This window comes from Panthera tigris, chromosome D4 (assembly GCF_018350195.1).
Source record: "Panthera tigris isolate Pti1 chromosome D4, P.tigris_Pti1_mat1.1, whole genome shotgun sequence".
In the NCBI taxonomy this organism is placed as follows: domain Eukaryota; kingdom Metazoa; phylum Chordata; class Mammalia; order Carnivora; family Felidae; genus Panthera; species Panthera tigris.
Window position 1 is genome coordinate 19,458,807 of NC_056672.1, and position 26,094 is coordinate 19,484,900.

General features: G+C 42.3%; 1 protein-coding gene across 5 annotated transcripts in view; it reads right to left on the reverse strand.

The window, feature by feature from the left end:
• GNAQ (G protein subunit alpha q) overlaps nt 1-26,094 on the reverse strand; it is a 351,477-nt gene that overhangs the window by 273,966 nt on the left and 51,417 nt on the right. The window contains exon 3 of one of the 5 annotated variants that reach the window (XM_042965342.1): nt 1,913-1,983. The exons of 3 other annotated variants lie outside the window; for them this stretch is intronic. The gene's annotated coding sequence lies outside the window, so the exon portion shown is untranslated. Of the gene's footprint in view, nt 1-1,912; nt 3,100-26,094 lie in introns of those variants that run through there. One more of the 5 variants, XM_042965344.1, reaches the window with a different exon arrangement.

Below are 26,094 nucleotides of genomic sequence, written 5' to 3' on the forward strand. Positions count from 1 at the left end.
TCATGAAAAAAACTCCCTTCACACAACATCACATCCCTGAAAGTTGGCCCATGGAGAACAGACAGGTAAATTGCCAGTCTATTCTGCAAAGAAATTGGGTCAAAATTTGAAGAAGAAAAAAAAAAAGCTAGCTATGAGTAACCTTTTAGGTAATATTTGTAAGTATAGGCTAGAGCCCTGAAGTAGATTTGTTTAAGCTTCTGAAGCTCTCTGCCATCACAGACTTATCACAATAATGTTCAAATGTGTGGGATGAAGTCATGATAATTACGGCGTCCCCAGGACCTGTAGGAACTGAGCCGCAGCGCTAACCCCATGCGGATCCTGGAGTGTTACGTGCAGCAGCCTTCTCGGGGGAGCTGCAGTTTTAACAGACGCATCTCAGGAATGCAGGTGCTATGATGCAGGGCTTCCTTCTACACCCTGAGCAGAGCCAGGGAGAAAAACGGCCTGACTGACCACTGAAGCCGACAAAGGGACCAAGCTTCTGAGTCAATAATGGAAGGATCCTCACGCCTGGCTGGATTCAGGCATCTGAGAGCTCAGGGGAGAAGGCGGAGAATTCGACATCAAGTCGGCTACCATTTGCGGGTCCTGACACCCGGACACCATGGCAAAGAAATGGCAATTCTATGGTGTGGACATAAACTGGTTGCTCTAAAATGGTTTTCACAAGAGTCTGCGGAGGTTTGGGTTTGTTTGGTTTTCCTCCTATAGAAACCCGTATCACTTGAGACGATGGAAGAAGCTGAAGAAATTGTGAGCGGTCATCTTTGCAGAACCCATATTCCACAGACTAAAGACGAGCTGTATGCCACTCATTACATGCTATTAACAGGTACAAGGGATTAACAGTGCAAAAACACTATAAGCAACCGGGTGTTGCTAGATTAGCACAAGAGAATTTTTAAAAACCGCCATCATTCAATGCAAAATTTAAATCAACTTTGATCTTGTTGATATGGCATGAAGACTTTTTTCTTTCTATTTTTGTGTTTTCCTCTAACAGTCTGACTTGACACAGCCTTACGATTTGAAACACGGAGACCAAAAAGTATAAACCACCTCTACTGCCGTGGCTATCTCCCGGAATTTCCTGGCATTGCAGTACATCCCGCATCAGTATTTGCTTATTCTTCCACCGTGTGGATTACAGCCGCCGCCACTCCTTCCCCTCGTCCCATAGCTGCTGCCTCAATATCCTGGTCACACGTGCTATTTGCACACACACATACTCCATGCAACAGAATCCTGTTGCCCTAAGCAACACTGCTTGCCTGAGATAAACTGCCATTCTCTTTCTAGAACCTCTGCATCTTATTAAACTTCCCAATGTTGTGGACCCTGTTACAGAGATCCAGATTTGACCTTCGAGGCTCCCTGTGACTACTGCTAATGAAAGCCACGAAACAATCTCCTGAAAGCAGGACTCTCACACCTACTCAAAGGTCATGCCTTGAGTTTCTATAAGAGGTCCACCCTGGGCTGTTCCAGCATGACTCCCTCACCCACTGCCTACTTTTTTTTCTTTTTCCTCAGAGTTTTGATCATGGGTTTTCATTTATTTACGTGTGTCCTGGTTAAATGTCTGCTTCTCCTACTTGCCTGCAAGATTCATGAGGATACTCTGTTTTCTATCACTATATGCCTAGCTCTTAACGCAGTATCTGGCACATGGTCAAAGAAATTTTAAGATTTGATTTATTCTTTTAAGTAAACTCCACAGAACCCAACATGGGGCTCGAACTTACAACCCAAAGATCAAGAGTTGCATGCTCTACGAACCGAGCCAGCCAGGCACCCCAGAAATATTGTCTAAGCGATAGACGCTACTCGGGGTGCAAAGGTTCAATCTGTCAAAGCTGGTTACTACCATTGCCTTATGCATCTTTCGTCTGGAAATGCAACTCACCTGTTCTACCCGTGTTCTTTGTGGCTGGTTAGTCTGACTTAGTTTTCTCTTCTTGGTCGGCCATCATGCTGCTGGGGGAGCAGAAACAGTATCAATTGGATATGAAGCTCTGCCTTCACTGGGCTTATCATCTACGAGCAGCACCATGCAAAAACTACATAAGGGTCAATATTATCTGGAGTGTTTCTCTGGGTCTGCACAGTCATCGACATATGGAAGCTTCTGGGTGACTGCCTTCAAGACTTCTGCAATGCTTGAAGCCAGACTGGAAAAGTTTTCTCACAGTTAAGAATTACATCTACACGTTTTGAGGAATGTCAGACTATAAGATGCCGAACAAAACCACAAAACTGTGATTCACCCCAGGTGATAGGGAAGGGCTGAACATCCCTCACCTGACAGAGGCATCTAAATTTAGGAGGTCTGCCAAGTAAGCAATGCTGTGTTCCTGTCAATCTCCCTCAGGGTCCACAGCCAGGGCTGTGGTCTGTGGACGAATCGCTCACTCAATCATCTGGCCAATAGTATTTACTAAGCCATCGTGTTGGGTCCCATTCCGGCACATGGGGTCTAGCAGTACACAAAACCAGATAAAACCTCTCACGGAGCTTCTAGTAGGTGGAGACAAACACCAGGCCCATAAATGAACAGGGAACTGCTGGGGGAGCAGTCCGGGATGGACATTCCTCAAAGGCGAAGTCCTGAAAATGGAACGGAAGTGCTGATGGGTTCGAGGAACAGTAAGCGGGATGGAACGAGGAGCAGAGTGGAGAAAGAGAAGAGTAAAAGGTGACAGTGTCAGGGAATGGAGGGGAGGGAGGCAGGGCCAGAGAAGGTAGACAAGTACATCCTCTACAAGTTTAGCTTCTACTCCCATAGGAAGCCCCCAGATGGCTCTCAGCAGAGCAGTAATAAAGCTGCATTTTCTTGAACAGGATAACCAACTGCAGTGAGAAGAATTAACTGGGAGGGAGGGAGACAGGGAAAGGGAACTTCCTTTAACACCTGCCACACTGCAAATAGTAGAGCTTGTGTTCCACACTGCAACCAAAAGGCATGCTGGAGCATGTGATTCATCTGCCCAGGGACTGGATTAAGCACCTTTCCATCAATAGAGGCCAGAATCACTCCTTATTCATGTTTCTTCTTTTGAAGGAAGATGATATATTGGAAACACGGGCGTCAAGATTGGACAGCCCTGGTTTCCATGCCCACCTCAGGCTTTTCCATCATGTTCCATCATGTACCAGATACCTCTGGTTGCCTACTCAACACCCACTCCCCCTTAACCCTTGCTAGCAAAGCTAGTGTGTCTGTCCCATCACACACTTCAAGGGATGGTGGGTGACCTTGCTCTCAGTTCACGTGTGAATCCTGAATGAGACGATCACTATGTCCAAGGTCTGGTTCCCCGTCAAGTGAACCGACCCCGGAGGCAGGTCTGACTCTCAGACTCAAAACAGGATTGAATATTGATACTGGTGGTGGCTATGTGTTGGAGGGGCACTGGGGAAGTGTGCCTTGCTCCCAAAAAGGAAAACGCCAGAAGAAAGAGACCTTTCTGTCTCTGCTTTTGCTACATCCAGATAAGGAGTTGGAAAGTGTGGCTGGTGCTGCTATGAGCGTAAAGCAAAAAGAATCTCACAGAAGCAGGAGCCACTGAGAACCAGAGCACTGCACTGGGACATCTGGAGCCTTCTCTACCTCTGGACCACTGGTTACGTGAAAGAATTAATTTCCTCCTTGCTGAAGCCAATTAGAATCGGGTGTTTCTGCTACCAACAGCTTGCTAAAACATTGTTTTAATACATTACTACTAATTTTCTTTTCATCCAGTACTACTGCTGAAAATGTTTTGATACATGACATCACATTTGTACAAAAAAAAAAAGATGCCCTTTTTCCCCTCACTTCTTTTTATTGTAAGTGTAATGTACATTCCCTTCTGAAAATCATTTTTTAAATCTCATAAATGACTTGAGTAAAGTCTGAGTTTTTCCTAAACCATGTCTCTATTTATATGAAACTTACACATATTCCGGATTGGTTATTTACAAAAGCTAATGAAAACTCTGTGCCCACATGTGTTCATGGTATTTTGATAACTAGAAGGTTGGAAAGATTTCCTGCAAACTGTTTCTGAGTTGTGCTTTTATTCTGGAGGTATTCAGGGCCTCACGGGTTTATAGGATTTTTATGGAAAATGAGTTTCTTTTGAGCTTTTTTCCTGAGTCCTTCCCAAAGGCATCAGGCTTTCCACACTTTTCCCTGAGCATCTAAAGAAACTCATGGGGGGTTGTGAGTACACGCAGACAAGCACACACGTGTGTAAACCTAACGTTATCACAAGTTCTGTCTTTGGGCCAGCAGTCTAAGTATAAAAAGGAGTTGGAATCCAAAACCTTTGCCTAGCCAGTTTTCTAGATGACAGAGGTCCTGAAAAACGGACTCACAGAAGTTGAGAGTAGTTGTGGTATGCCAACAGACGGTGCTTCCGGCCTTTCAGCACACAAAGAGAAGATGTTTATTTGCTTGCTTTCTTAGACACACATGACCTAAGAAAGCATTCCTCACATACCTCATGTTGACCTTTTTTTATATGTACAAAAGCAAATCTCTACTGGAGTCAGTTATCTCAATGCCAAATGAATTTCCTTCGACATGTATTTGATAGAGTCCTGTTAATTTCGGATTTCAAGGCAACTTACACACTCAAGCAATAGAAACTGCTTTCAATCTCCACAATAGAGTCTGCACAAAGTGAAACAAAAAATTTTTGCTTCTCCACTCGTTTGAGAATATTTGCCGTTTATAGTTGACATATGGCTGTTCAGCCCTTGCAGCTGGCATAGCCCTTGCTCAGTCGGAGAACCCTTCGCGGTAAAGCAGGTGCTGGGACGCTCTGGTGACTTAGGAGGCTCACCACAGTAAATCGATCACTTCAAGAGATACACGCTTCCGTTTTACCCTTTTTCTGTCAGTGCTATTTCTCACCACAGCAGAAAGAATATATTCAAGGTAGGAAACCACTGTGGAATGGAAACGGCCTCAAACGCCAGCAAAGGCCTCAAGTCAGACATGTTGTAATAATAAATAGTACAGTCCTTGATGGGGACCAGCAGGGCAACAAGCAGCACAAGACGGAACTGCTGTGAGAATCAACTTTTCAACACTCCATCCTCTTGTCTTCACCATCCTACCCATTACCTTCTTAGCTCCTTTCAGAATTCCATTCCCTCTTGGTTTGCCTCTCTTCGTTTTTTTCCTGCCATTGTCCTCTGCAAAGTTGAACCACGCAAGAAACACTTAAAACTCACAAGTCAATTGCTTTCATTTCCACGAGAATGTGAATGTTTCCCATTGGGCTTCTGGCATTTACGTCACACACACCTGAGTCAATGATTGACTGGAAGGACTAAGGTCACCAAATGCTACGTATCTTGCTTTATAGGACTGAGTTTTATTCTGAAAACAAAGAATTAGAAACACGGAAATATATTTTGTGATTTTTTTTTTTAAGCCTCTTGGACTTTTGAGTGACAGAGGACAATGATCTGGCAAAAGGCCCAGAAGTAGAAGAACAATTCCTAAAAAAATGAAGATGGAAAATTCTTTTTTTTTTTTAATTTTTTTTTACATTTATTTATTTTTGAGAGACAGAGAGTGACAGAGAACAAGTCGGGGAGGGGCAGAGATAGAAGGAGACACAGAATCCAAAGTAGGCTCCAGGCTCCGAGCTGTCAGCACAGAGCCCGATGCGGGGCTCAAACTCACAAACCGTGAGACATGACCTGAGCCGAAGTCGGACGCTTAACCGACTGAGCCACCCAGGCGCCCCTAAGATGGAAAATTCTTAATCCATGTAACCCCAACAGAAGGTATGGAAATAATTTATTTTGTTTCTATAACTTTTCAAAAGCTAGGAGATCTGAAACAAAAGAGAGAAGAGGTAGATTTTAGGTGGAATTAATTTTTATTATTTCCCTACTATAATATTAAAACATCCCTAATCTATAAAGCACATTCCAATACTGTTAGTTTGAATATCTGACTATCTTAATGGCAACCTCATATAAAATGCATGGTGACTTCATTTGCATTAGAAGCTCTTAAATTCAATGCAAGTCAACTTAATTGAGCTCTAAATATGCCCTACAAGTCTAAACCACAAAATTTATGGTTTGCCTTCTCATGGAGAAATATGCTTTGATACCCAATTTTTTAAATTAGTTGTCAGAAAATCTATCTAACAGCTGATATATAAGTAGACTATATCAGATATTCCAGATTTGTCTTCGCTATAAGCAAAACTAAGCAAATAACAAAGGAATATCAACACACTTGATTTATGTATGTATTGACCTAATGAGGAAAAGTCCAGATAAATTTATAATTTATTAGAAAGTATTCACTTTTATAGTATCATTTGAAATATTTTCAACGGGAAAAAATATTTCAAGACTAGCTGTAAAGTATCATTTTGCAACGATTTATGTCAAATTCAAGGTAGTTCATAAAATCATACTTTAAGCTAGTGAGGTCTGAAAACAAAGACTAGGGGAAAATCCTTAGGAAGTGAGGAAATATTTTAACTTTCCCTAGCGAAGTCCTGTTACTTCAAATACGCGAAGTTTGTTGTGGACAAGGCATATCTGTAGTTATTTCTGGATGCCAGAAACACATTAATACTCTCTAATGACTTAATCAGCCTTATTACTCCGCTTGCTTTCTCTTTATGATGAGATGTCTATGAATCTGTTACTATCCCTTCAGAATTGTGTGGGACATTTCATCCACCCTTCCTAATGGGCTATCACTTCAGATTCACCTATTTGGTGATGTGCAACCGTACTGATTTCACTGTGAGAAGCTTCTGCTTCCAGACCCGCTTACGACACATCTCAATCACTGACAACATTCCAAACCCAAAGTCCCCTTCCTCCCTGCCCTCAACATGGACCACAATTTTCTACTTTCATCTGGACTGAACTACTTCTTTGCTTTCCTATGTTTCAGCTTACTTTTACCCCCTGCCCCTTTCCAAATCATCAACTTCCCTCCTGCAGGACTTTTTTAAAACTCTGACCTGAAAAACCCCAAGTAGTCCCATGGTATATCTTTATCAGCAGCTTCTTGGGGCTGGGTCTAAATACGGACCATATATGACTAACGCTGGGTTCAGCTGAAAGATCTCCTCTTTTAGGGTAGGTATTCTAACATGTGAATATTTTTATTAAGAACAAGTGCCACCTGGTTTGATAGGTCCCCACCAGTCCAAAAAAAAAAAAAAAAAAAAAACCTCATGTTAGACTTCAAATAATGAGAAACAATCTTCTACTAAATTAAGTAACTGATATGAGGCATGTTTGCCACAGCAGCTCATAGGACTCTATTACAATGCTCTAAAATTAAAGTCAATGGATACATAGTGCTTTGCCATGTGACAAATTTAAGTACCCTACACTTGCAAACTCATGACTTAATCCTCACAGCAAAGGTAGTACAGATGAGAAAGTACTATTAACACCCCATTCACAGCTGAAATACACGTAGGACGTGAGATCGAGAAGACGTGTAGCCTCTCCAAGACGGTCCAGCTATTCAGTGGCAGATCCAGATGCAAACTCTGGTTCTCAGGCTCCACAGGCCACGCTCTTAACCACTGTGTTATTCTTCTTCTCCTCACTTTCATCATTCAAAGCAATATTAATGTGACCAGGGAGAGCACAACTGAGGTGGGAAATGAAGGTGGGGGAAGGTTCAGAGTCTAAAGTTAAAGTCGGAGAGTAGAAGCTTGACGGTATCATTGACACAACCTTCTGTATGAAGACTGAAACTTGTCAAGCCATACAGAATCTTCATTTCTTTTTCTTTTTAATTTTTTAAGTTTATTTATTTATTTTGAGAGAGACAGAGAGCAAGCAGGGGAGGGGCAGAGAGAGAGAAAGGGAGAGAGAGATCCCAAGCATTCATTGCACTGTCAGCGCACAACCCCACGCGGGGCTCTAACTCATGAACCAAGAGATCATGACCCAAGCTGAAACCAAGAGTCGGTTGCTTAACCGACTGAGTCATCAGGTGCCCCAGGAATCGTCATTTCTTGATTTTCATTAGAGACCTTGGTTTCATAAGATGACAAGAATTTGTCTTCATTTGTAAAATATGTGGTTTGATAAATTTAATTCCTTAGGAGTAAAAAACTAAGGAATCTATGTGAGTACTCTTTGCAGACAGAAGGTAGACTAAAGAATTCCTTATTTATAAAGGAAGCATCACCCTATCTAAACATTTCCCTGTTCACAGGCACACAGTCACAATGCCACATAAAACGGCACCCTTTGGAGGAGTGCAGTAAGGACCCAGGCAGGGTCAGGACACAAGAGCTCTTCAACACGTACCAAAAAATACTCCGCTGTTCCCAGAACCAATTCCCACCAACTTTTCTTGAATTAACCAGAACTTATGTTGGTTTGGGGCTTTATTTTATTCTATTTTTTTGATAATGGAAAAACGTACCGGTTTTCACTGCAAACATGACAACAGGCACAAATATTGTCCCTGAAATCCTTTGTACCCATAGACAGCAGTCAAAAAAAATAAATCAGGGACACCTGAGTGGCTCAGTGGGTTAAGTGTCTGACTCTGTCTGGCTCAGGTCATGATCTCACAGTTTGTGGGTTCAAACCCCATGTCAGGCTCTGTGCTGACAGCTCAGAGCCTAGAGCCTGCTTCAGAGCCTGCTCTCTCTGGCCCCTCCCCACTCATGCCCTGTCTTTGTATCTCTCTCTCTCTTTCTCTCTCTCTCTCTCCCTCCCTCTTTGAAAAATAAACATTAAAATTTCTTTTTAAAGAAATTTAAAAAATTTTAAGGAGTGCCTAGCTGGCTCAGTTGGTAGCCCATGCGACTCTTGATCTCAGAGTCATGGGTTCAAGCCCCACGTTGGGTGTAGAGATCGCTTAACAAATAAAAATAATAAAATAACAGATTAAAAAAAAATTTTTTTCAATGTTTTACTTATTTTTGAGACAGAGCATAAGCAGGGGAGGGACAGTGAGAGAGAGAGCGAGACACAGAATCCGAAGCAGGCTCCAGGCTCTGAGCTGTCAGCACAGAGCCCGATGTGGGGCTCAAACTCACAAACCGTGAGATCATGACCTGAGCGGAAGTCAGACGCTCAACCGAGTGAGCCACCCAGGCACCCCTAAAATAACAGATTTTAAGATGCCTTTCCTTTGCATAAAACTTAATTTTGTCACCCTTTATTTCACAAAAAGAATCCAGTCTGAAGGATATGCTTTGTTCTGATCTCATTAAATAAGAAATAAGATGTGTTCTTTTTACAATTATTGTTCTTTCCTTCCACCGACATAAGTCAGACACACATCCAACAATGACACCAGCTAACTTTTAGTGAGTATTTATTTACTACCACTGGGCTCCATACAAAATATTTAACACATATTCTCTCATTTACTCTTGACAACAATCACCGTGATTATCCCCCATTTCACAGAGGAGCCAAGTGAGAGCTTTGGAAAGATAAAGTGACTTTTGCCCTTTATCATGCAGACAACAAGTACCCGGAGTCAGGATTCGAGTCCTGGCCAGGTGATGCTGGTGCCCACACCTGTAGCCACCGGGCTCCGTCCATCCTAACGGATGGTCTGTGAGCTTTCATGCCACCAGCTAAGAGTCACATGGAGGGAACCCGTCTGGGTTCCCCCACCAGGGCCCTGGATTTTGCAGTTACTCTCTTCCTTAAAACGCCACCTGAAAGGGTGCAGGCTCCCCTCCCACTTTCAGCTGAGATGCCCACTTCCGCCTCTCTCATCTCCAGAGACTCCTGAGGGCTCCTCCAGCTCGCTTCCTGCCGCACTGATCTGTCTGTCTCTGGGCCACCCCTTGCCTTCGCACCCCCCTCCTCGTGCTCGGTCCCCACCAGGCCTGGCTGGCCTCCTCTCACCAGGTAACAGACCTCCCCCCACCCCCCCACCCCCCGCCTCGTGGTCAAGAGCCGCGCCAGCCTGGTTTCCCGTGTGAAGGTCTCAGGCAGGAGACAGCTCTGCCGAAGCAACAGATGCACGAGCTGAGAAGGGTGCAAGGCAGGCTGCGGCCGGCCCACGTCCTCACCCGGGCCCCAGATTCCCGCCGCAGGCGCGCCACGCCATTTGTGCCGGGCGCCCTGCGCGCAGGGGCGGTCCCCGGGCGTCCCCGCATCTCCTCCCCAAGGGCCGAGCTCTCAAAAGGGGAGTTGAAAGAGGCTCCGGTCAAACTGTCCCTGTACTACGAGTCAATATGGTCAGTGACTTCCTTAGGAAGAGGATGCGCCACAGCAGGGACTTGTGCCCAGGAAGCAGCTGAGGGGAAGACGTGCACCATTTCCTTAACTGAAGGCATTCACCACGGCCTACAGGATCCAAAGGTCCATCTCTCTGCGTCTCCCTCTCTCGCTCATATACACGGACACTGGACACACACACGCACACACACACACGCACGCACGCACACACAGCCAGCAGCCAGAACACCCAGCCCTCCCTCCAAGGCCCGGGTAACTAGAGCTAGTGGCCACTTACTAAGCAGGAAGGGCAGGGTCAAGCCACTCGGCTTCCTGTTGAAGGCCGCCTCAGGCGTTCCCACTAACTGATAACGAGAACACACTCCCAGTTCCCTCGCAGGACCAGCCGCCAAGTGAAGAAAAACGGCACCGGCGTGGCTCAAGCTGCCTTTTTTGACTGCGGCGTTTTTAAAATGATTTACACCATATCTGCTTTCAAAACGGATTTGAAGTGAAGATCTGGTTTCTATGAAATGCCCCCAACGCCAACTGCATAAACCAGTGCCTGACGCCGAGTATCACTTGGTGATTCTCAGCAAACCTATACCCTGGTTCCTATCCAAGAAAAAAGTGGCAACAGTATCCCTGTTCTCCTCATTCCCTTTACTTTCCACATCTGGACTGTCACTGTAACCAGTTCCCTGTCACAAGTGCCTGGAGCACTGGATTTGAACCTAGTCATCACACACACACACACACACACACACACACCTTTATGGAAATGTCTTCAGGTTCTCTGATTATATAGTTACTTAGAAATCACCCTCCGCTACATCAACATATACAAACAAAAAGAAAACACCACATAAAGTCTTAAGGTTCGTTGAACCACTCTCAAATAAAAGTGTCAGTATTACTTTGTACTGTAAGAAATCAAAAACCTAAGTGCTTACTAACTGTATTTAAGAACCACTGCAGTAAGGCTTGAAGAGAAAGATGAATTTGCAATGGAGAGCCATCGATCTGCACCACGGGTAGGGTAACTGCAGAAGTTTAGAATTATCCTTCTCCTAAAACGCAAACAGAATCAGCAAGCAAATAATTTTGGCTTACAGATTCAATTCCAATCATCTAACAAAAGAATTTACTCCAACTGGGAAGTTATGACCAGCATGGGGGTCATCAATAGAGAGCAAATTCCTCTGATTTCGATACCTCCCCTCTCTTCTGCTAAGCAACCTCTTTAGGCTTGGCAGACAAAGCCTTCTGCATTTTTCTAAACACAAACTCAGTATTTCAACAGCTGATAGAGAAATTCATTCACCCAGAAGAGTCTGCTGTCACAGAAAATGTTCTCCAATAGTAGAAAGATTACATAATGCCAATCTGCACAAGAACGAAGGAATCAGGCTTCTGAAGACAAAATCAGTGTACAGACCTCATTTTCTTGCCAGGTGACTGAACAAAAGAAAGACGTGAGCAAAACTTTGGGGAGCTATTTATTTCAACAAGTATTTTTTGTCTATTCTGGGCCTAGTGTATGCTAAGAGCTGAGGATACACAGATGAAAAGGAATAACAAAGAAACAATTTATTATTACTGAAGCTCCAAGCCAACTCTAAAATCAAATTGCATATGCTACCCTACCAAAAATCACCAAATATGGAAAATCTGAAGTCAATATGAATAATGAAAGAACAAGGTCCCGTGAGTGAGTTCGTTCCCTACTTGGAAAACAAAATGATGTTATTAAGGCCCTAGTAGGACGTAACACTTAATAAATGAGTATCTAGTCTTCCTGAAGCCAAAACAGATTGATCCCTCATCAGTTTTAGATTATAACTTAAGAGTAAATTAATATGCTTAGAAAGTACTCACTGCACACATTAACAAATAAATTTGCTCTTACAAGTAGAAGACACTTTTATTTGAGAAAAACATCTAACAAAGGTTCAAATATTAGAAAACAGAAACTATTAGTAACCAAAATCTGATATACCACCTTCAATTACAATTGAGAGCAGTCAAAAGGGAGTAGCATTAACAATTCATTTGTTTTCCTGGACTGAACACTATGGGATCATCCACAGGGAAAAATCTAATGTAGAGCGATAAAAAATAGGCCCACATATTTATGGCAGTGGAATTCACAGAAACGCATCAGTCCACGGGTAAATCTAACGATCCAACAGTTCGGACACAGAAACCAAAGCAGTTTTAAGGTCTCTATACACAGATCATTAGAAAAGATTGTGCAGCAGATGCTATATCACATTTACGTCTCAAGAAAGACCATGTGGCTCAGAGATAAGGGAAGGTTTTTGTGCCAATTCAAGTGAAGGTGGTTGCCACTAGAATAACCGTAACTGTAATAAAAGAAGCCTGTTTGATGATACATGTAGAAGACAAAGAGTAAGCGAAAATGAATACATAATTACAATGTGTCACCTCGCTGACATGGATTACACCAACAAGCATAATAATTTGCTAAGATTACAGACGGATAATTAGCCTTCCAGTGTGGGACTGATAATACATAGTCCCATTAGCACTCACTTAAGATTATTTTAGACAATAACTATGAATGCTTGCTCAGAAAGAGTCATAAACAGGAAACTAGCTTATTCTTAACTATTCATCTTTTAATTTGGTAGAATTTACTAAAATAACCTTCCCTCTTAAAAGGCACATCCTAAAACCCTACAAAGAGAAAATGTTTAAGAGCATGTAATCCCCAGTGATAGTCAAAATATCTAACAACCAAACAGTATACACCTAACAACTGGATCAGATACACCAACCAATCAGAACAGACATAGTAACCAATCAGAACAAATGTACCAACCGGTCAAAACTGCTACACCAGCCAATCAGAATAAACACAGGGTTAAAAACAAAAAAACAAATAATGCCCCCCTAACGTTGTGATTAACTGAGTAGCAATCATCTAATTCTGTCAGAATACAGTAAAGAAATAAAGAGACTAAACAAAGACATTTATTTCTCTACAATTACTTCTATAAAATAAGGCACTAAGGGTCTTGAGTTTGGGCAAGAAACAAATATTCCCACACAGTGGGTTATTAGAATGCACTCAGTAAGCAGAACAGCTATCGATAATCATGAGGGAGTGTAAGCCAGTGAAATTATAAAAAGTGTTATTTTGAATTGTCACGCCCCTTTGTACTTTGTTTTGTTTTCAAGAAGCCATGTATTGAGTTGAAAGGCCCAAGTTTTCCTCTAGTCCCGGCTCCTATTAACTGGAAACTGAGAGGGGAAGAAAGAGAAACATTCGCTAAGATGCGCTCATGTGCTTGTCTTCACCATTTTCTCTACTCCTCAGGACAACCCATAGACTGTCCCGTCCCACAAGATCCTTAGATTAAAAATAAAGAAGCTGGGCTGTGAGGCCTAAAAACCTCACCGGTGCTATACTTGTGAGCTGTAGGCCGAACTTGGAGGACTCTACGCCACCAGGTCACATAACCTCTCCGGGCCACTCACGACGGGGACTGTGTGTGTTTACTCCCATCACAATCTTTTCTGTTTCAAATGAAATCACACAAGTGGAAGGGCATCACAACGTAGAAGGGTTGTATATGTAGTCAGAAGACAAGGATTCGTCAAAATGGGACAACTTGATACTATTTTTCAGGGATTTTCACTTTTTTCTTTGAATTCTTTTTACTTGAGCAGTCAAGTCTTCCACACAAGACTATTCAGTAGGTGATGAGAATGAATCCAAGGAAAACATGTTTCCTCCCCCCCCAAATGACAGTCCAATTGAGAAACAACTTTATCACTTATTCCTTGCTCTAAGCCACCCCACAGAAAGGATCTACAGAAAGAGATTGCACCGTTTGGGAAAGCCAGGGAAGGACCAAAGTGGACAGGATTATGAAACGAATATTTAAAACGTTTGTGGACCCAAAGAGAAGAACCCGACAGAGGAACACAAGAAAGACATACCAAAAAAAAAAAAAAAAAAAAAAAATCAAGAATCTTGATTTAGTTGCTGCTTTTACTGGAAGACAGAGGTATCTTCCGTAACTTTAGGACCCAATTGAACACAAAACCAGACATTGGGTACGGAGGCAAACAATGGCTGTGATGTCCCTGATCTCCTTATAGTCCTTTCGACACAGACCTACTTCTCAAGGATGAGCTAGGATACTATACTTTCTCTGTGATATTCCGTAATTGTGCCAGCATACAATCATGCCTTTAGATAAATTCCAGTATCTACAAGATCATACCTTTTCAACGAGGAATCTGTACTCCTAACTTGTACAATCTGGCAACAAGAGGAAATATATGAAATCAAGACTGAGTGGGGGGGGGGGGAGGAGGGGTGATCAGATAGCCAAGTATCACTGGACAGCCCTGAACACTTACAGATGGATTCCTATCATTTTCATATTGACTATCTTTCATCCCCACCTAAACAATCAATTGAGGGCCAAGACAAAGTCTCACATTTCCTTTCAATGTGAGAAAGGACACCGCGAACCACAGCTTCTCCCCAGGCTTGAGCTCTGACTGTCCACCATGGCAGCTGGTTTCATAATGCACGTTTATCGGCTGCCTTCCCTGACCTGTCTCACGTCTCTACTCTCCCATCAATGCTTCCTGCACAGACCTAATAAACAGACATGTGACAAATATAAAACATCCCAGGCATTCAGACATTCCAACTAGTACAGAGATCAGAGCCGTTCAGGAAGAGGTAGCTTTGCACAGGCAGAGATGTTGGGGCGGGGGGGCTGGGCAGGGAAGCAGCTGGCAGGTAGAGGGGATAAAGGTTGGGGGGAGGGGTGGAAGGGAGGACAGCAATGAAGATGTGAAGATTGAAAAAGGAAGGAAAAGGCTTAATGCCCAAGAATTGGGTTTAGCCAGGGTGTCATATGCTTGAAGGTGAGCAGTAAGAAATAAGGCTAGAAAGGAAGGGTGGGATCAGATGACCTTGACTGACAGATGAAGGTATCTGGCCCTTATTTTACAACTAATGGAAGAAATTAATGATCTGAACAGACGACAGTCATAATCAATACAGTGTAAGAAAAGTCACCTGAGAGCAATGTGAAAGGTGTAAGGAGGGAGCATGGGGTGTTCGTGTCCCCACTATCCCCCATTGTCCATCACTCCTGTGAGCTCAGCATGTTGGGGAAGAGGGGGTTTGCGGTCCTGTCTGGAGGAAGAGGCCTATGACCAGCTGAAGGATAAATAACAGAGCACTCTATGCAGACAGAATAACATCTGGCTCCCGGCAACGACCAAGACGCATTACAGAAGAAAAATGCTAATGCCGTCACTGTGCATTTATTTGGATAGTGACTTGGTGCTTTCAAGGAACTCACCTGAACACCATCCTGGCTCCTCTCGCAGCCAGGGCAGCCTCTGGTGCCAGGCCAGGCTGCAGTGTGAATACCCAGGCCCAGAGCACTACACATGAACCAGATTGAGAGCTTTAGAATCTGATGATGGGGTCTGAGTCAGGGGTCCCGGGACCACTCCTAGGTTCAATGGTTCACCCGGTAGCCTCCTAGGACTCGGCATACAGTTGTCCTCAGGCTGTGATTATTACAACAAAGCAAAATCTGCAACGGGAAGAGGCTGATGGGACGAGTCTGGAAGAAGCCAGGCATAGGCTTCCGAGGGACCTTTCCCGGTAGAGTCCCACAGGATGCACTTAATTCTCCTGGCAACAAGCTGTGACAACACATGTGAAACGCTGTCTTCCAAGGAAGCCACCTGAGTCTCCAGGTCCGGGATTTTTATCGGGGGTCAGTCAAGTAGGCAGTCTGCCTAGCACCTGCTGAAATTCCAGACTCCCAAAAGGAAAGCAGGTTTAGGTGCCATGAGGCACTCTCATCAGTTCTGACAGTGGTAGGAACTCTCTAGAAACCCAAGTTCCCAGCCACCCACCAATGGCAAATCCTGCAAGCCGACCTTTCTAAGAAGAGCGGTCGGACCTGCTGTGTTAACTCCTCCCTGCTCAGGGTTGCAACACATTCTAATTCTAATCAGACTACTGACTTAAAGCCCTATTTAACCAGATGCAAACTGCCATAAAGAGGTATTCTAGGGAGGTTGGTCAAGTTAAATACAAGGATGTAGGTACATATCCAAGTTCTATTGGGAAAAATGTGCTCTAACCTGTTGGCTAACTTCAGAAAGCAGGAAGACATAAAACAAATCCATCATATATGTATAATAAGAAATGTAATTACACATTTCCATCTGGCTGCAATTATGTCAATAAAAAAAGAAATATATAGCTCCTGTCCCACAAGATCCCAATTCATTAGGACTGTCTTTTACACTGAGATATGGAACCAACCAGGAAAAAAAAAAAACAAAATTGCCTGTTTCTCCTTCCTCCTCCTCCTCCTCCTCCTCCTCCCCAACTTTCCCCTCAAACACACAAAAAAGTTGGCTTTTAAACACACACCAAAAAAAATCAGAAAAGAAAAAACAAACCCTACCACACAATAAGGAATAAACCTACTAGTGCTCCCCCCCCCCCATCTGCATGTATCTAATTAGTACGGCCTTTTGTAAAAAAAAAAAAAAAAAAAAAAAAAAAGCCTTTTGTAAGCTTACTGCAAAGTTATGAAGGACCTATGTGTGGGAATGGGAAACTATTAAAAGTAACAAAGTCAGCTTGGAGACTTCCCTTCTAACTCAGGAGAAGATTTTGCAACCTAATGCACAATTTTCTTAAGGTCAGAGATACCGCCTTGGCTGCATGGGGTAAAGACTACACCAGGTGACTGGCTGCATTTCTTGGCCTAGGAGCAAATTTCAGTTCTTTGCTACTGAGGTGCGGCCCTGCGTGCGAGGATGTTACTCCTCGTGAAAATGTGAGAGGGGCCGAGCGTTCTTTGCAAACCTAGACTGTCTGGCTTTGCCAAAGCACTCAGCCAGTGCAGACTGCCCCTGCTAAGCAGTAAGGAGATTTTACACACAGAGGCTGGCCAGACTGCATTGTGTACCTAAAAAGCACTGGTACACAAAGTTTTTATGGTTTCAAGATAAGTGAAGTTTTCTTCTAACTTATTCATCATCCAGGGACTATGAGGAAAGGAACAATCAGAGGGGGAAACACTTGCCAATATAAAAAGACCCAGTATGAACACTTGTCCCTTAACTCATTTTCAGCTGGAAAAGAACACTTGGGAGCATGGTCAAGAGCGATCCAGAAGATGGTTTTCTTTTGCAAACAAAGGATACTTACGAAAATGGAAACCTTTAGACCAAAATGTTTTATTTTTAATACAAGAAATATAATTGTGTCAATACAGATTCTGATGCTGATAAATTTATTCACTGCACTCCCTTGTTCAAGCAAGCCACGCACTGGAAAACAGAGAAGACGGGGGGAATCAAACAGCCTCTGCCCCATCTGATTTACCATGAGTTCTAAAAATTTATATGCAAGAACACACAATGAGGGTCGGGAAAAGCACTCATGTATTATTAATTTCAATTTCAACAGATATGAACTACACTTCATTTGCTTCAAGTAAATGTCAGCACAACCACATTTTTTCCTGAAAACGAATCTTGACCACTGAGATTACATAAGGCACACACTTGCGATGAGGGCAGCTCCTGAAACAGCACTTTGGTAAATCAGGGATACTTCCACATGCAATCATTACCTGGCGAGATTCCACACAACTGGGAACGTGGCCATGACTTATCCATACGCAGCCAGTGCATTTTTGAAAACTCAGTTTGGCTTCCAAGGCTGAAGTTTCCAGAAAGGCATATAATATCGTGTTACCTGTAACACGATTTAGGATTTAGGATTTAGGACACTGTGCCCTGTTACGAATCCAGATAGAGAACCATTTTTAAAACACTGGTGTAAAGGCCAAAAATTGTTTTAGAATAATTCCCATGGGTGACAAAAGGAAACAAAAATGACCTGGGGCGTTTCGACAAGCTATAATAACTGGGGCTAGAATAGAAGTCATTGTGGTATGTTACCAAATTAATGAGGAAACTAACTTACTCCCGACAGGCTCTTACAAGCAGTGTTAAGCCCACCTTTCCAACAAGGTCAGGCTCAAAACAATGACGCTGAAGTGTTTGAGACGCCTGAGGACCCAGCACACATACACAAGGACTGGGAGAATGCGCTGCCCTCTAAAGCTGACATGCCCCAATCTTCACAAAGCCACCTCTGTGGTTACAAGTTCTAGAAAAAAGAAGTATCCTGGGCTGACCACTGTCCTGAACTCAATACGCACCCACTGTGAAGAAGGGCCTTCTACCCACGGATGACAGCCCCGTGGGCATAAGCTAGAGTCAACCAAGCATCAGGGACAAGGGAGAACAAGATCCCGTCTCAATCCTTTGCCCAAGAAACAGAATTATTTACTAACTGCCATCCCATCATGATCCCCACCATCCAACTGGAAGAGCAGAGTTTATTTACATTAAATAATCAGGTAGATTTAAAAAAAAAAAAAAAAAAAAAAAAAAAAAAAAAAAAAAACCTCCACTGAACTATTGAATTTCCTAAACAAAAAAATGTAATGTCATTGTGAAAAATGTGAGCACAATGTTAAACTCTGGAAAATAAAGTTTACAGAATTCTAAGTTGGCTTTCTCTCTCAAAGAAACACTTGCCTTACAGAGAGAAAAAGGAGAGACTAAGCCAATTTGGCTGGGAAGCGAATAGGTAGCAAATAAAATTCGCTTCTCCAAAAATATTTTTCCTTCTACATGGAAATTTGAACTCACACAGGACAAGCAATCAAAAAATGCTCCTTCCTTCCTTAATGCCAAGGGACATTACAATATGGTTGCAACCCAAACTTCAGGATGTAATAAGGAGTGATTAACACAGACCACCTACTGTGTACAATGTTAGGGGTGCTAGTGAGAGGCCCACTGAAGCAACCTGATTTCCTTCTATGACGGGAGACCAGGCCACAGATGAGGAAGGAAAAGCGGGTGTATTGTATCTTCTCTTGATTTCCCTGTTCTCTTTTATACCGACACAAACTAAATATGAGGCCAAATTCAAGTACTGGATTTTTGGCTTTATATATCTTTTAGGTAAGTAAACAGCGAAGTTACACACTTGGAATCAATCGGAGATTCATACTGAATGACAGACTGTGGGGATCTGTCCTGAAATCTAATACATCCCATGTCTTTACTGACAGTATTAACAAAAACGCTTCTTTTTCCTGATGCGATTCTTTATGAATCTTTCTCTAATAGGTTCATCTATTATCCCCTGAGAATGAACTGGGTTGGATTACAAATGCTAGATGTGGGGGGAAAAAAAAGTTTAAATGATCTCGACCTTGAAAGGATGTTCCCACAGAATAAAAATGAAATTCAATAGGAATAAGTACCCTCAGTAACCGAGATGGAAAAAAATCCATGCAAATGCATGACAGAGAGAAATGAAAAAATGCAGGGACTGTATGCAGATCATAGATGACCACAAGTCAAAATGGGGCTGGTAAGGTGGGACTGTATCGAAAAAAATAATAAAGAACAAACAAGGTACAGAAGCCCTCTGCACTCAAAATTGCTGTATTTCTTCGGATGACTTAGACAAAAGACAAAGGTTTCAGAGTCACGTATACGTCAGTTTCAGAAAAGATACCCAAATACTCTGACCTCATAACTGTACCTCAAGTGCTGGGTTCCACTATTTACTTTCCCAAAAAGAAAACACCTAGGATGACACAGGACAAGATTTCATCCCTGCCTTTTGAGAAACGATGGAAAGAACGCCTCATATTTCGCATAAGGAAGAAAGCGAGGCCTAGGAGTGTCATGAGGCCAACCTCAATTATTTGGAGGAGCAGATGTGTTCCAGTGGGTTCCAGAGTCCCAATGTCCCCAAAGAACGAACCCAGGATGAGTTTCAGGACAGACTAAAGTCCAATAGATGAAAATTTCCTCACAAACAAGAATCACCCAAGAATTAATTCCTCTCGGGGAATGATGTGGCCACTACTGAATACAAGCTAACGAGAAATTGGGGGACATTACAGAGGTGACTCAAATATGGGGTACAAGCTTGGACTTTAAAACACATCCTTCACTGTGATTCTATAATTGTAACTCTCCATGAAAAACTTCACATGTGTTCATTACAGTCATCAAGACTCATAGGCGGACTTCCTGGAAAAAAAGCAAAGGGCTCTAAAAAACAGTAACTTCCTTTCTACCCCTCAAAATGTAGGAAAAGAAGAAAAGCAGAGAAAAACCTCATCTGCATTAATAAATTAATTAGTAAAGGACTGGGGGCGCCTGGGTGGCTGAGTCAGTTAAGCATCCGACTTCAGCTCAGGTCATGATCTCGCAGTTCACGAGTTCGAGCCCCGCGTTGGCTTCTGTGCTGACAGCTCAAAGCCTGGAGCCTGCTTCAGATTCTGTGTCTCCCTCTCTCTCTCTACCCCACTCTGGCTCGTACTCTCTCTCTCTCTCTCAAAAATAAACATTAAAAAAGTCTTTAAAATAGCAAAGGACTTACCCATCAGAAGCAATACAAACGGACCAAATAGAGCCTGCTGGGAATATGCACGCCTCTTAGGCTTGTGAAATAGCGCAGAGCTGAAGGAAGCAAGTGGCAAAGGTTCTGAAAGACTCCTGACATCCCCTGACTTGGAAGGGTAAGTAAGTCCTTACTGAAACTCACCTTCCTGCCTCTACGAGCTGTGGAGGAGCTAAGGGGGGAGTGTTGAGCAGCCCACCCCCGTGTTTCCTCTGAGCAGGCAGGGTTGAGGGCGGAAAGCACTCCTACTTTACGAAGTGGCCTCAAGGAAATATACCCACAGGGACGCACAGAACCTGAAAGCCATCAACGACAAGGCACTCTCCGGAAGGATTTCTCACCAAAGAGGCTGGCTCGCCCAAAAGAGGAGGAACAAGTGGGCCCGGACGTAAAATACAATGAAACTGAGCAGCAGCAAAGCTCACAGACTGAGGCTGTCCACTGGCACGGAGCCTCCCATACTGCCCTACTCTGGCCAGAGAGGCACTAAAAACAATATATACCATCATCGGCCAGCCCTCCGGCTCAAGTGCTAAGGGAAGGACATGAACCGACCCAAGACAAATAGGGAAGGAAGTCAATGAGATTCCACCCACACTATTTTTGGACCAACGGTAGGGCCAGACAAAATGTGAAACACTCGGAAGAGGACAAGGCGCAGAACACGCGAGAAAGGAAAACGCAGACAACGCTCTGCAAGATTTACTCTAGGAAACAGAAGGAAAGGAAAAAACAATGTATAACGGTTCTGTACTATCAAGAATACTTAAGAAAATGTGAGCTGTTTGACACAGGTTATTAAAACATGAAATAAGGTCGAAAGAAAACTGCCAGAGCTAAGGGAGGAAGTAAGGAGAAAAGCAGGATACTGCAGAACTTAAAAATGAAGTCGAGGAATAAAAATCGTATAGCAGGGGCACCTGGGTGGCTCAGTCGGTTGAGTGGCCGACTACTTCGGCTCAGGTCGTGGTCTCGCGGTCCTTGAGTTCCAGCCCCGCGTCAGGCTCTGTGCTGGCAGCTCGGGGCCTGGAGCCTGCTTCGGATTCTGTGTCTCCCTCTCTCTCTGCTCCTCCCCTGCTTGTGCTCTCTCTGTGTCTCTCAAAAATAAATAAATGTTAAAAAAAAATTAAGAAAAAATCGTCTAGCAGAACTCCTGTCATTCCAGCTATGTGCCAACCACGGGCAAGTCAGCATTGCAGGAAAGCTATCGGAGCAAATCACACAAGGAAAAGAATGGAGAAATGAAGCAATCAGACGCAAGTTGACAACTTTGGTAGAGGAAAAACAGAAGTCCAATACATGAAGACGTGGTGTGACTAAAGAGGAAAACAATTCTTGCGGAACACAGAAAATAACCCAATGGTAAATTGGGGAAAATCTTCGAAATGAAAGGATTAAGATACAGATGGAATGGGTTCACAGTGCTTCAGGATAAATAATAAAGAATATAAAACACTGAGGCAAAAGCCTGGTGACGTTATTAAAGTTGCATGTTAAAGAAAGAAAGAGACAGCCAGATAGAAAAGGCAAATCACAAAGAAAAAACCATTCTGGCTGACTGCAGACTTCTCATCAAATTTAGATGTCAGAAAACAATGGAGCAACATCTATCATGTAGCAAGCAACGTGGGCGGAAAAGGCGCAGAGTCCAAGAATGCCGTGTCCATGCAAGCCGTCATTAACGTGTGAATCCCACAGAAAGGCATTCTCAAATACACAGGAAAAATAAACACATTATCCATGGACCCTTCACAAAACCTCTATCTGAGAGCAACATCCAGCCAACTCATAAGTGAATGAAAATAAATAAAAGCGTATGATTAAAGAAATTGAAAGAAGAAATATCTGGTGATGAGCATTTATGTAAATACAGAACTAATGCTAAATATGTAGTTTTAATTACAGACACAAACATATATAAATACTAAAATTTGTGAATGAATGCTGAATAACAAATAAGCAATACATAACAAAATACTTTGATGGGTTTCTTTAGGCTTAACTAGAAATGATTCCCTGTGATCATCCCAGGCACTGAATACGAAATCAAAGGATTAAGAGTTTTAGAAAGCGCAAAAATAAATTAACTCTGTGTATGAACTTTGCAGAATTCCAGAATCATTTGTGAAATGTTAATGTTCCCATCGGCTGCAAGATCAAACGTTAGCTCTATGCTGGTGGAAGTGAACAGAAGGAGTGAGAGGAGGAGTAAAAGAAGCAGAAGAAAAACCACTTCAGGGGAAGAGAGCAGATCTACTGAATCTGGACTCAGGAAGTTGTGATCAAGGGGAAGACCAAAATACACAAGATGTGGATTTAAAAAAAAAAAAAAAAGAGCATGGAAACGATCCTGAATGTATCTTGAATACGAGGTACACCTCTCACTCCAACTGACGCAAATATCCTTTTTACACTCAAATTAAGAAAGTTTCCGTTTTCTCTATTGATGTTTAGCCTTTCAGTGACCATCAATAAAATTACAGGGACAGACACGAACCTTCAGAAAGATGTCCTTAGCCACAGATTACTTTATGTTGTTCTTATAAGACTTTTATCATTTGATGGGGTGCCTGGGTGGCTCAGTCGGTTAAATGGCGGACTTTGGCTCAGGTCATGAGCTCAACGGTTTGTGGGTTCGAGCCCCGTGTCAGACTCTTTGCTGACAGCCTGGAGCCTGGAGCCTGCTTCGGATTCTGTGTCTCCCTCTTTTTCTCTGCCCCTCCCCTGCTCACGCTCTGTTTCTCTCTTTCTCTCAAAAATAAACATTTTTTTTAAAAAAGACTTTTATCATTTGATACATTCAGTGTTGTCTCAGGGAAGGCAGAAAAGTAAAATACATATAAAATAAAATGTGTAAAGAGTATTACTAAGCATTAAGATTTAGAGAACCCTCTTAAGTCTGGTATCATTAACTTGTCTATAATAGGAGTAAGAAAAATTCAGAACATGCAAATTACACACCAGTAAAGCCGAGAATGGATGCAATACAGATGAGGGATTGGTAAATGATAGCCATAGTGCCAAATCTGGCTTGCTGCCTATTTTTGTAAAAAAAAAAAAAAAAAAAAAAAAAGTTTCATTTGAACACAGCTGTACCCATTCACTAACAAAGTTTATGACAGAGTTGAGTAGCTGCAACAGAGATCATATGGCCTACAGAGCCAAAAATATTTACTATCTCACACTTTACCCATTAAACGTTTCTCAACCCCTGCTAATAGGTGAACAAATTTTGCTCCATTGTTCATGGAGGCGGGAGGGTGGGGAGAGTTGGGGGGAGAAGGGCAAAGTAAAATTAAAAACAGACTATGTACCTTTCAAAATTATTTGAGGTGGGAAACAAAACAAGAAACCCAATACAAACCAAATAACAAAGAAGGGAAAGCAGGAAGGCGGGGCAAATGGAAAGAGGAAGAGAACTGCCAGAAATCAATAGAAGAGTCAGAAGACAGAAATCAGATGCAAAAAAAACAACTGTATCTATATAATATCCACACGTGTAAGTTGAATGAACTCATCTACTGAAGCAAGAAGAGTCTCAAACTGGGGGTAAAACAAAAACAAACAAAACCTCTCAGAGGAGCAACAAAAAGATTAAGAGTAGTTGAAAACAGGGGCACCTGAGTGGCTCAGTCAGTTAAGCGTCCGACTTGGGCTCAGGTCATGATCTCACAGTTCATGAGTTCGAGCCCCACGTTGGGCTCTGTGCTGACAGCTGGGAGCCTGGAGCCTGCTTTGGATTCTGTGTCTCCCTCTCTCTCTGTCCCTCCCCCACTTGCACTCTGTCTCTCTCTCAAAAACAAATAAACATTAAAAAAAATTTTTTTAAAGAATAGTTGAAAATAAATGGAGAAACAGACCAAGCAAATGAAAACAAAAGACCCATACGAATCCCAACAAAGTTGAATTCAAGATGCAAAAGAATTGATTTATTTCAAAAAGTAATGTTATACAATGCAAGCTTAATTCTCAAGGACATTTTTAAGGCACCTGAAAACAGAATACTTACATATACAAAACAAAAATCTCTGGAAATACAAGAAATTGTCATAAACATTAGAGTAATGAAAGGCTTCAGCTCAATTCTCAGTACTTGGTTGGTTCACAATATAAACAAGGAGATTCACTACAAATACAAGCAACAAAATTAAATAGCACTCACAATCTTATGTTTTATTATACACACACACATGCACACTTTATGTATTCATAAAACAAAAACTGACTACATATCAGACTACCATTCCAAAGTAAAAATGGATGCCTCGCTGGCTCAGTTGGTCAAGCATACGACTCTTGATCTTGGGTTAAGAGTTCCAGTCCCATGCTGGGTGTAGAGATTTCTTAAAAATACAATCTTAAAAAAAAAAAAAAAAAAAAAAAAAAAAAGCAGGGGCACCTGGGTGGCTCAGTCATTTGAGCGTCCAACTTTGGCTCAGGTCATGATTTTGCAGTTCGTGGGTTTGAGCCCCATGTCAAGCTCTGTGCTGACAGCTCAGAGTCTGGAGCCTGCTTTTGATTCTTTGTCTCCCTCTCTGTCTGCTCCTCCCCCACTTGCACTGTCTCTGTCTCTCTCAAAATAAATAAATAGAATTAAAAAAAAAAAAAAAGGAAAGGAAAAACAGTACAGACCATATTCTCCTATCAAAATGATGTAAGACTAGAAATAACAAAAATCATAAACATTTAGAAATTTTAAACTATCTTCAACAACCCTGGTTCAAAGATAAAAATCAAAACCATAATTTTAAAATGTCTGTAAAAGAACAGTATCAACACTACATAGAAACAAGTAGAAAAATTCAAAGTTTTAAACACTTCTAATTCAAACCTAGAAAATACTAAAATAATCAAACAATTTTAACTCAAGAAAATACAAAAAGTAAAACTAAATAAACCTAGAGATATTTCAAGAAATAAAATAATAAAGATAAGGCAAGAATAAATAACAAGGGTGCTAAGACCCCACAACGGGGAAAGAATATGTCCTTTCAATAAATGGTACTTGGACAACTAGATATCCATTTGTAAAAAAAAAATGAAGTCAGAACCCAACCTCACACCATATACAAAAAGCACCTCAAACTGCATGAGAGACTTACATATAAGACCTGAATCTACAAAATCCTTAGAAGAAAACATGAAAGTAAATCTTTGAGACCTTGGATTTAGCAAGTTTCTTAAAAGTAAAAGCACAAGAAACCGGAAAAAAAAAAAAAATCACCATCAAAAACACCTGTGTCAGTACAATTTTGCACATGGCCAAACCTGTCCTATAATCTTATCAGTGCTATTTTCTTTTCCCCTTGGGCACATTTATCCTAGAGCACTCACTCCATCCTTCTGCAGATGAAATGGTCAATTTTCTAGAA